Below are 13,038 nucleotides of genomic sequence, written 5' to 3'. Positions count from 1 at the left end.
ATTAACTGTTCTTAATAGAATTTTCAGGAGATTTATGATAGTACGAAAAAAAAATCACTGAAGAAGAATATCTGCTATGCCTTGAGTGTATAATGAAGACTATACAACATATATGAACTTCATTTCCACTTGAAGTCACCTTCTTAATTACCTTAGAAATAATTAATGGAACCCAAGGGTCTGCAGACCTCAAATTAAAACAATTTTTCTCCGTGCAACAGTTTATTTTACTAAACAGAAGAGAAGCACATCCATTTTTACCACCATCAAAACCCTAGCAGAGGTCCATATAAGAACTGTCATCTTCCCACTCTCTACCCTACATTCTTCCTGATCTTTCCCATCACACTTCCTTACTGTCACTAGAAAAAAAATCCTTTGAATTCCCTCTATAAATCAGATACAACTAATACCAATTTATATCATGGTTCCAGCACCCTAAGGATCTGCTCCATTCTCATTTGCCAATAAATATGAACAAGAGAGAATAATTCCATCTCAGGATGCTAAAATATGCGAGTGCTCTGAAACAGACCCAGAAGGCATGACAGACAGACCTCTCACAGTCTTGCTGTTATTAAATGCACTCATCTGAGTGAACAAAGAGTAGAAGTGTTAAACAGTATTACAGACATTTACAGACACGCTAACCATTTATTTTAGCAAAGCAGACTATTACCACCTGGTTTTCTCTCATGCATTGAATTGTTTTTTTGAAAAACAGTAAATAGCACAACTGCATCTAAGGCATTTATGACTATTCCTCCTTTACCTACCTCTGCAGGTCTACTATTTCATTGTTTAATGTATCAAGCTCTTTAATTGCAGAAAAATCTGCTACAGAATTCGGTCCTTGAGTACTCTGAAAGATAAAAAATAAATATCGTTAGTTTATAGTGTATGCTGTTCAACAACTACATTCACTTCACTTTTTGTGACAGCATGAGCTGTCCTCTTGCAACAACTGTTGATAGCATTGTATTTTAAATCTTCAATCTTAAAAAGCCCAAACCAGTCCAAATCCTATATTAACAGAACACAACATATGTCCAATGCATCTAGTAATTAAAACAGAGTGTGTCTCCTGTAAAGTCTTGAAGACATCTTCCACAAAAGCACAGGACCACCTGATCATAAAAAAAAAACCCAAAAACCAACCTAGCTCTAAAATGAGATTTAACTTACAGTTAACATTTAGCTGGCTTCCTAGCATTCATTTAAGTGTGGTTTGGTTTGTTTACTACATTTATATTTCTTCACTTTGGTGATCCTCCTATTGCTGAGTACAGCTGCTTATTCGCAATGCTTTAGGTGATAGCGAGCTAGTTTAACATGAATGTCCAGCGTACTGAAGGCAACTTTGATAATACAAAGCCTTAGGTTCCCATTTACCTAATGTCTTTGTAATAAGACAACTGTAATATAGATTATTTCTGTTTCAAAAAAGTACACATAAATTACTAGAGAACAAATGCTGAAGATACAAATCAGCACATACTGTAATTGTTCTACCATGCCTTATCACAACGCGAACATAGTCACTGTAACTACCTTCTATAACTACATCAGTCCCTTCAATTCATCCAGGACAAACACAAAGTTCAGAGGAAAAGTACATACATATAATTAAAAAAGGCAAATGGTACTCCCAAAATAACAAAAGTCTTTAAATGCTGAAGTTTCTCTAATGATAAATCAAGATGGTATTAACTACACGTTTATTCAAACTTATACTCTGGGGAAAAAAAAAACAACGAACACACAGAACAAACAAACCATTATTAATTTTATTCATTCATATTTTACTAGAACAAATGGCATGAGCTGAGAATAAAGAAACCCATACAGCTATTCTTAAACTGGTTAGTGTACAGCTTCTCAAATGGGCAAAATAGCTATGAGGTTCAATCCTGTTCTAAAGGAATTATACAGGAATTTTGCAGAGTTGCTCATGGTGTTCCAATGAGAAAGTTTTTATTTGTCCTAGGAAGGGGACAGAAGGAAAACATGGAACTATTAGCTACAAGTACAAATTCTTTCCAGGCCTCCTCCTCTCATCAGTTAAAGAAATTTGGCACACTAATACTAGCATCACACTTGAACAAAATGTAGTTCAATCTTATTTTCAATTGTTCAGGACAACTGGTGTGGAGGGAGAACATAAAAGCCAACATTTTTAGTTTCAATATGCAAGTTAAGACAAAGGTTAGAAATATTTGCTGCCATTTACTACACTGCAACATGCATGCAAACAACGCTTTGAGTGTTTAACTCAAAATAGTAATAAAAGTAAATTCCTGTCAAAATTTTAAAAGGAACTTGCATGTAGTAAAGCAAGTGCAATTTGGTGACTACAAACAGTTCTAGGTAAAGAAACACAACAAGTATGACACTGCTGCTGTATCCCATTCATGGGATCTGCATTCAGGCCTCAAATTTGAAATAAAAGTTACACTACTGTGGTAATAAAAGTCTGTAATGAAATCAAACATTAGATAACAGCAATATACATACATATGCATTCTGAACATCTACCAAGAAGGACACATGTTAATCCTACATTTTCTTTTTTTAAAAAATTTAAGCCATGCCACTTCAAGAAAACGAGCAAAAAGCCTATTTCTGCCTACTGCTCTTATCCTTTGGGTTCAATTATTGAGCAATAATCTTGGACAAACAGGTTCTTTCATATCAACGAGACAACATCTCTTTTGAAAAAGCTCAAAACGAGCTGAAGGTTCAGCTCAATCTAGTAAAACAAATTCTTGGTAAGGATTTACAGAGCTAACTAAAAGCCGACTTACCTTCTTTCACAATAGTCTTACTCTTATCACTTATGTTAGTAACACACACACAAAAAAATAGTCACACTGATGTCTTTGAGAGTCCTATAAAAACAATCTATGCACATAGAATAGCAGTAACCAACACTGATCTCACCTAATGTGTTCTGATCACTACATTTTCGGCCAATATAAGCGGTAAAAGCATGGGTATTAGTCCTAATGATAACTGTCAACTATCCCATTGGGTTACTACTGTCACCACTTCCCCAGCAATTTCAACAGGATAAGACATAGCATTTTCTCTTTTAAGTTGAAGCGGCACATATTACCAATAGGTAACAGCTACAGAGGTCTGGGGATTCAAGGAAGAACCTTGGGGTTCTTCCAGGTGAACACTGGAAATCAGCAATAAGTCATATACTGTGGCACTTCAGAGAAGTGCTGTGCTATTTCAATGATTATGTAAAAGTCTTAGAAGGATGTTCATTATTAAACTAACAGACAGTAAATATTAGAAAAGCAAAGATTCTCTAACCTTGAGAAAGCAGAGTTAACAAACTGACAGAATAATAAGGATGAAAAGCAGAGTGGTGCAGAATGGAAAAAACAGTCCAAACTAGAAAAGAGACATAGAAAGGAAAGCAAACATACAAAAAAGATTAGTAGAGTTGCAAATAAAGCAATTACTTTTTAAAAACAGAATGTAAAAAGAAATTAGATACCAGTTACAGAAACTCAAAAGTAGTGCCAAATTTTGAGTTTCTTTTTTTTTTTTTTGGGTGCAAATTTTTCATTCTGTTTAAGAAAGTTGTAGAATTAGGTCAATGTTTTGCACAACCAAGAAAAGGTAACCCACGTCAGACTTCACGATGCATAAAACAAGTAAGAATTTGTGATGACCTCTACCATTCTGGTAAATAGAACTTGAACTGCTGAGGTATAGTCTACTGCTGGATAAAGATAGATGGCAATTAACAGACTATGAAGACATTTAAGCTACCTGTGAAGTATAAAATGGAGGACCATTTACTTTCAAAAACTTTACATATATAAATCTAAATTTTATTCAGTTCACATTGTTTCCAGACTTCTTAAAAATGAAATGTAAAGAAGGTAATTGTGAACACATCAGGAAAAAAACATTGAACTTGTGCACATTATTTCAAGTGCAAACTAAAATGTCTTTAGACAGCCAGTAGAAGGATTATTCTTTCAAAATAGAAAATAATGCTTTCTCAACATAAGATCTCTCCGCTTGGTTGGCAGGCATAATAAATGACAGCTTTATTTTGAAACATGAATGGAACAATGTTTGCCAATTCTTTGCACTTAAGACTTGTTTTCTTCATGATATTATGATAAATTTAAGGTATGCCAGTACTTGAGGTGTTTCTTGTGTAGCCTTTGAAACTAACATTCTTTGTTTGACTTTTATACCAAAAATGCCAAACCCATCCTTACCTTCTGTAAACTGACACCCCTGTCTGAAGGTGGAATCATCTCTGGAGTCAGAGCCTGAGGTGGATCAATGCCCTTTGTTAACTTCTGATTAATTAAATAGAAAGCCAAAGCAAACTGTTCCTTTGAAAGCTTTCCACAGTCCTTTGTGTCACAGAGAGCCCTGTACAGAGATGCACATGAAATAAATCAAACCCTCATTTTTGCAAGCACGGCCCCATTTATTATACTTGCTGTCATTTAAAAATGTGAAAAATGCTATTGTTTATCTCCCCTTCTAAAAAAATGTAATATAGAAGTAAGGCATGATAATAAATAGGAAACATTACTCAAACATACACAACCACTTTCTCTTTGCACGCTAAGGTCCACAGCTCTGTTTCACCAGGTCAGAACTTACTGTAAGGCAGAATCAGGGCTATGAATAGCTATAACTGAAGTTCCTTCTAAATTAAATAACTTTTTACAGCCAACACAAGTTTATCTAATTTTCTCAAATTTCCTAAGCTAGAGTTTGTGTTAACCATACCTGTTCTGTTTTCAATGAAATCAATAAAAAAAAAAGAAAAAAAAAAAAGTGCTTTTTTTCTATCAGAGTGACCTGCAATAGCTTACACTGGGGAAAGGATGAAAAAAGCAGTGGGTGTCACTATTAGCTGTAACGAAAGACAAATAAGTTGCAGAATGAGATGGGCCATAAGTCTTGCATACTATGAATTTTATACAGATAATTCTCTTTACCAGTGTATGGATAGCATCCATGTTTAGATACACAGCAATGCTGGTGTCCTAAATACAGAGGTTTAGCTGAAGTGCAGCATTTGTTTGTAACAATCTGTGTTCAGGAGCTGTAATTCCTCCCCTACATGATGACGCATAGCATAAACCTGTTTTCCCCCATTTCTGTCCAAAAGTAGAAGTAAGTTACCACTGCTTATACAGAGACCATGTCATTATATAGAAAAAACAGCTTTTACTTTCCAGAAATGTCAACATAGCACTTTTCAGGAAAAGTGCTAGGAAGGAGCGAGAACCATGCCACCGTCTAAACAGCTGTCATGAATAAAAACCCTACCAGATATGTGCAAGAAGAGCAGAAGGCAGTCCTGTCTTCAAGAATAGTTCTCTGGCTTCCACACCTGACACAAATCCATCCATGTCCTTGTCAGTTTTCACAAAGATCTCATCATACTTAATTCTGTCTGCAGGTGATACAACCCACTGAAAGGGGGTGGGGATGGAAGGGAAAGAAAAAAAAAAACAACAAAACCCACAATACTAAGATACAGGCAGTTCTGTTTTCATATAGTTACTTTCAGAGTTACATAATTCAAGGACTACAGCACAGATTTGAAAAGTGATATAGGTGCGCAGCTCATGAACCAGTTTTATCTTCCAAAACAGAGATGCACAGAGATCCACAAGCAACTCCAAAACCAGCAGCGAAGTATTTACAGCAGTGAAGCACCAAGGCTGGTACCGCTCCGCCTCTTTGCCTATGCATTGAAAGTATTCCCTGGAGCCTAGATCTCCTCCTGGCATGGGGCTGAGCCTGCTGTGCTCAGTCACAGTCCTGCTTACTGCTTGGCTCTATCAATCTTATTCCTCTTTACACAGCTGGAGAGCTTTAGTTGGGGAACTGAAGAACTGCTCAAGCCCAGACTGTTAATAGTTGGCACATTTTAAATTGTACAGTTTACCTCAGATCAAGGTAAAGATGGGAATTAGAGCCACTTCTCTTACTTCAGGAATTTTTCCAAACACTAAGCTACTGTAAAGATGTTTGGGCTTTTTTGAGTGAAAATGGCTTCAGGTGCACACTTATGAACGCTGATTAATTTCAGCGTACAAGGACACTTAACAGATGAATCCCACATGGTGTTGTACACAAAATACACTGAAACACTCATCCAGAATGGCATGCTTTGTTATACAAACAGCACGACTTACCATCAGTCAAGTAAATTGCCAGATGAAAACCTTGGCACCTCCAGAATTAAGAAGCTAGTTTCTTGCTGATGACTCAAATATGGGTACCCAAATGTCCAAGCAGCATCTTATGCATTAAGTACTACAGCTCTTATTTTAGATCCCCTTCTCAATTTATTTTTTTTTTATTTTGAATAGAACAAGCTAGTTATAATCTACTTGGGAAGACATTCACCTGAATTCTGGATTCTAAAGTGACCAGGATTTAATAAGATGCTTGGGGAGGATGGGAGGCGCTTCTTAATAATCACATTCAGAACAAGCACCAAATCTCATGTATTTAGGTGGATACACCAGACCTTTTGTTTCTTTTTCCCATTGCTTGCATTTATCTACTCCATTTTCATTAATGTCTTCTCCAAATTGCACATATGTGCATACATACAACTGCACATACATGCCTGTGACAATTTGTTTTAAGAACTTGTCCATATTCAAAATCAGTCTACAGCCAGAAGACTTATGTTCTGCAGATGTGTACCTGGACTACATTTTTAAACTGTCTTCTTAATATTCTGACTGTTGGCTTGAGCTTGATACCTTGAAGTAATTTATTTTAAAACTATCTTCAGAATCTTTACTAAATAATATTCCTTTATCCAACTGTTTATATCTGAAGGCATCTAGACAAAGCAGAACAAGATAAATTTCATACCTCTCCATGTAGTCTTCCCATCAGCTTCCTCAAATTCATCAACCAACCAACAGGGCAAGAAGGAAACTAAAAACCTGCCTCAAGATTCTTCACACAAGCAGTCTCCAAACCACAGCATTAAGAGCAGAAATCTTCTAACCCCAAGCAACTTCAGAATTGTACCTGTGTTAATGGTGTTTTGGCAGGTAAAATGCCTACAGGTGGCAAGGACTGATGAGACTCTTTGGTAGATGTTGAAGATGGAATTAATGGCATTGCTCCTGAAACATTAATAGGTTTTCTCTTGGATGGTGGCACCAAAGCTGCAGGCAAGGACATTGGCACTGGTTCTTTCTCCAAAGCACAGTACACCAAAAACATGGCCTGAACAAGAAAATAAGGTGTGGATGTAAATATATAAGAAATAAACACACATAAATTAAGGAATTAGTTAAGAAAGAAGTTTGTAGCATTTTTTCATTATGTTTCTCCTTTATAAGCCTCCTCAACTGAACCGCAGCTTATCGCCTTCTGCGTTTATCATTACTACTTTCTTTTGAGGTTCAGTGCTTAGCAAATGAAGTTCAGTGTCTTTCAGAGCATTAAAATGATTCTCCTAAATATTACCAAGCTTGTACCACCACTTGGGGAATTTTATTTGAAAGAACACTTCAAATACTTAGTGAATACATTTAAATCATTTTTCCTGGAATCGCTCCACTTAGCGACTATTCTTTTGTTGTTTTTGTAGTATGTTGTTTTAACAATTTTATGACTGTTGTTCAAGACACAGAACTGCATCTTAAATAAGGTTTATAATATTTTACAGATTATCAATTTAATTTATCTCAAACATTTCCCTAGTGCATTTCAATCCTCTGATCTCAAAGCTAAAAGTCTGAAGAATTACAGCATAAACATAGGAAATCCAATATAGTAACAGTTAACTACTAGGGTCTTAAAGGAATTGGTTTCAAAAGAAACTGAAGCACATAGGTGCCTGAAGATGACTAGAACAATATTCAGGGAAGCAATTTTTACACTTTTATCTGTTCTCAAAAACACACGTGACAGCAGAAAAAGGTAAATTCATCATATTTATATTATGAAAAAACAAAGCAAGGTTTTGACATTGTCCATAACATCAATCCTTGACAATTAAACAGGTATTCTTAATTTTCTTTTTATTTTATTAATTTTGACTCTGAAAGGATGAACAGAAGTTTAGTTTCTAGAAATTACCATCGAGTGCTGGCAGAAAGGTCGTGTTACTTTTTCAAGATTCTTGCAATGCAGAATGCAGTTAAGAGATTTCGTTAGCTTTTCAAACCTTTAAAGATAGGTTTGATATTTCCATACATAAGATGAAACCATGCCCTCCAGAGTGAATGCATAATTCCTTCCTCTCCAATTCACTTACATGCAAAAACAAGTTGAAAGTTTTGAGAAATTTGATGCGTGGTTACTATCACATTCAAGACTTACACAGCCTTCAAAAGCAAGAGCCTCCCACTCTCTTCTCACTTGCTATCTCTTGGTGGAAGTCAAACTTATTTACCACTTCTTAAATTATTTCATCAGTCCTAGCATTAATAGTGTTAAAATTCTAACTTGCTACGAACTTTTGAAGAATGTATAATTCCTTTTAAAAGAAGTTTTCCTCCAAGATATCTGGAGGTGTTGAAGTACTATAAACACTAAAGGTTAAGTTAAAACTTATTCAGTTAAAACCCTCAGTCTCTTGTGGGACAGCAGATCACAGGTATAAGTTTTTAATGGCTCATTTAGCCCACAAAGTTGCTGCTGTGAGGGACATCCAATAAACCAACAGAAACATTAACTAGTACTAAAACTTGATTAAGATCTCTGAATAAAGGCAATAAACGAACACCACAAACTCAAAAATTAATACATAATGCATCTATTTTAAACCTCTGCCATTAGGCTTTCAAAATCCCAAGAGGCAGAAGACACTTACGACTGCAAACTCATCTCGATCCAACATTCCATCACGGTCAATATCACTCAATTCCCATACCTAGCAATAAAAAGCAGAATATAGGGATGTTTGTTTAAACTGCAGCCATTTCCTACTTAAAACTTCATTAAAAACAAATGTGAAAACAGCCTCCCTCCACCGTATCCTAAGTTCTATTAAGATTAACAGCATTAGTTTTCAGTGATCAACATATACTCATATAAACCATGCAAAATAAAGAGAGATTCTTAAGTTGGAGGCAGAGTGCACTAATGGCACCGTGTCACAACCAAGTGTTAAAGAGTACATGTAACTGATACTCTGGGATAAGAGGCAATCTATCAGAATATCAAAAGAATTTTTTTTTTTTTTTTTTTTTAGACTTTGTTACACATGTGTGGCCACTCCATAAAAAAGTATTTAATAGTTAGGCTTATTACTACAAATCTTCAATTTGAAAAACAGATATTGGTGAGTCTAGCACAGTTATTATTTTTGAATTAACAATTAAGTAGAAAGATATTCTTACTCGTCCTAAGATATCCACTGGCAGTTTTGAGTTAAGGAGTACAGGTTTCACCTTATCACCTGACAACAGTCCATTCACAGGATTTAGGCTGTCAAAAATAGCATCATACTTGGCCTTGTCTTCCAGCTGCAGGGACAGAAATAAAATATTACTTATGGAAACAGTCACACTTGTAGCCTAAGCAGCAGTAGTTCTTTCAAAAGTATTAACTTTTAAGTTACAGCTGGAAACCCACAGACTGAAGTTCCTGATGCTTAAAAGAAAATATGAAAAAGATATTATTTCTAAGTCAGCTAGAGACTCATCCAAAACCCAGTGAGATTTATTCTTCAATTATTTTCATGGCTTCAGGTAACTATTCCCAATAAATCAAATTTATAAGCACGAAGAAATTTCCCAAGACACAAGTGGTTTTATCAAATTAGGTCTATGAGCCCAATTATAGATTTGAGATGAATAGTGATGTATCATACTTTATAAACTATAGCTACCAGTAGCATTACATTCTTCTCAGACTTATGTTTTCTTGCAAACCACGTCAAGCTAACAGCTTCATCTTTAGTTTACCTTAACAGCCCATGGTACATCACTTGACGCTGTTCCACTGAGTAGCAAAGGACTGTTAGTATCAGTCTAAAGAAAAAATAGGCAAAAAAAAAAAAAAGCATTAAAAGACATGGTTCTGACCTTGCAAAACCATTCCCTTATTTAAGAAGGTGCTCCTTCTCAAAGCCATAACTGCATTTTAGTCACTCCTACCTTAGTTAAGGATACCAAAATTTAAGAAATTTAAAATGTTTCTTCTGTTAAGGACAACACTAACAGAACAAATACCATATATATTTAAATTACACATGATTTTATATTTGAATCCCCACTAGAACATGTAGATTCTTATTCCACAGTGCTTATTTTTCCCCCCGTTGTAGGGCCCTATTGCCCTACAACAACACTTTCAGAAGTGTTTGGTATTTATACTGAAGCTTTCTAACTGTTTACTTAAAAGCGGTTCTTATTAACAAGCTGATATGTTCAATTAAAAAAAAAATATCTTACAAATCTTGGTGGAGGAACAGGCAAATTAAGACTACTCAGGGAAACATCCAATCCGTTCTGTGCACATGCTACAAGTCGTAAAGCCACAAAAAATTCCTACAGGAAAAATAAAGTTGTAAAGGATTTATTATATGAAAATACTCACGTTTCAGAAGAATTAAGAGCTTTTCTAATATTGCTGTATATACAAATGGTTGCAAATGGCTTCAAAGGGGGTCACAAAGTGACAGAAAGCAGCAGTCAGCAACTGCTGAATTCCTCCAGTGAGGCAAAGTTTGTAATTACTAGCCCCGAGCATTTGGTAAGTTCCTGGTTAGTGTAGTCAGTTCTCAGTGCTCAGTTCTTCTATCAGAGAGCAGTGAAAATTTAAAGTAGCCATTACAGCTGCTCTTGGAGGAACCGAGTTGATCCCAAAGGTGGCAGTTGATGGAGGGGGGTGAAAGAAAGGTACAGCACATGAGAAAAATGAAACAAAAGAAGTCTGAAAAAAAATATAATTGTTTGGTAGATGCTGCAAGCTTCTCCTTTTCCTACCGTGGGATGAAGCAGCTAGCTCTCCACGGGCTGTTAGTTAAATAATTATACTTCAAACCAAACAGCAACACACATTAGAGCTTTTCAGTAGCACCACTGAAATGCTAGTCTGACTGCAATGCTGCTTATCGCTACAACTTTGGAAGAACAACACTAAACAGAACGTACTAATGTCAAGTCCACCAAAATTAGATAATTAAGAATTCTGAAGATTTTACTAGAATTTTAATTTCTGTATTAATTTTCCTCCAAGAGGAAAAGTCACCTTTATAATAAATACAGTACATTAACCCTTAAATTACTTTTCTGTATATTGTATTGCACAGCTACACAGCAGCTCATTTCATGACTTGAAGAAAAACTGATGAGGTAGCTGAAGGCTGTTTAATTTGCGGTAGATTACACTGAAGCGGGAAGTATGTATCTAGTTCCAATCAGAAAAATCTGGGAAAAAAAAGTTAGAAAAACTGCTTTCCTGAACCAGAAATCTTAACTTTTATCTTCTTTCAAGGCTTGTTAATGGTTAGAGTAACCTCATACATCATAAAAATAATCATACCTGTTTATTCAGGATACCTTTGCCATCGGTATCAGCTAAGTCCCAAATCTAAAACATAAAAACGTAAAAATAATAAACACAAAGTATTCCACAGCACTGAGAGGAAGCTCACTCCATTTAACAATTTATCCTTGGAAGAAAGTCCAGGTCTTAACTTGCATGACAGCACTTATTTATAGTGAAAATTTTAAATACTGTCTTAATTTAGATCACAAGATACATACATAGTAGGATAAGCAAGGATACTGAAGTTGGAGACTATTAGATAGCACAACTGAAAACACATTAGGAAGGATCACATCATCTGTAGTACCACTAAGTATTTTAATTCACACAGGATACTACGTGAAGCAAGAGACAGGATAATTAAATAATTGTCATTAAATACCTTTCCAAGTACCAAATCTGTCAATCCAGACTTTTTCAAGAAAACAGCTGCATCGGAAGCTAACACTCTTCCAGCATTAGCAGAATCAACCTGGGGGGAGAAAAAACCTCACATGACAAACTAGCTTTTGAATTGATGCAATCTCTTTACACAGGGTCTCAAAAAGCTAACAAATAAGAATGCTCAAGTTAACATAGTCACTTTGAGAACAATCTTCAGATTTTCTTTAAAAAAAAAAAACAAAAAACCTCCCTTCCATTAAAAATCACATTACATTAAAAGTAAGACATTTTGAACTGGCTGCTCCAGATTTAATATTACCAGGAGGGCTTTGGAAGTTGGTATCTTAAACTAACACTGCCAAATTTAAGATATATCATACATACATAAGCATCTTTCACACTCTTAATGTGTTTTACAACGTTCAAGAAAAATACACTATTATCCCCATCTGTCGGTAGGCAACTAAGACAGAGAGAAAGGTAATCCTGGTCTCCCAAGTCACAAGCCCGCACCCCAACACAAGGTTACTCTTATAGGTCATCAATGAAGATTAATTTGACTTAAAAACTGAGGAAAACACATTAATACATATGCAATCAACCAAATGTCCACTGCTGTAAGTTTCTAACCACTGATTACACCTGGATTTTGAGGTCTCCAGTAGTAAGTTTTAAGTGCAAACAAAGGCCCAAGAATTTCTCAAGTTATGCAGTAGACAGGGAAGCTTGTTCACATTAGGCCACCATCTGAACCTGTCTAATTAGCCCTTTATAATCACAGGATTTTCTTCTTGATGCCTGCAAAACATTTGATTTGTAAGGACAGAGAAGTCCCAGAGTTTGATTACATTTAATTGTCCAGCTCTGAATTCGTTACTGTTATGGTCTGAAAAAGAAGTCTCTGCACGAAGATACCTTTACTACCCTAGAAGAGGGAAACGCTTACTCCCTAAAGTGAAACTTATTTACACAATGAAGAAATTGGTGATAGTTTTGGCAGAATATCATCCAGCATGCATTTCTCTCTGGGTCAATAGGGAGATCATTAAAATAGATTGTTGTTCAAGTTCCTAAATGCAAACAGTACCTCAACTATACCTTCAAGTGGAAGAAGCAAGCAGTAAA

This window comes from Charadrius vociferus, unplaced genomic scaffold (assembly GCF_000708025.1).
Source record: "Charadrius vociferus isolate BGI_N301 unplaced genomic scaffold, ASM70802v2 scaffold163, whole genome shotgun sequence".
NCBI classification, from domain to species: domain Eukaryota; kingdom Metazoa; phylum Chordata; class Aves; order Charadriiformes; family Charadriidae; genus Charadrius; species Charadrius vociferus.
This window is presented reverse-complemented; position numbering follows the sequence as displayed.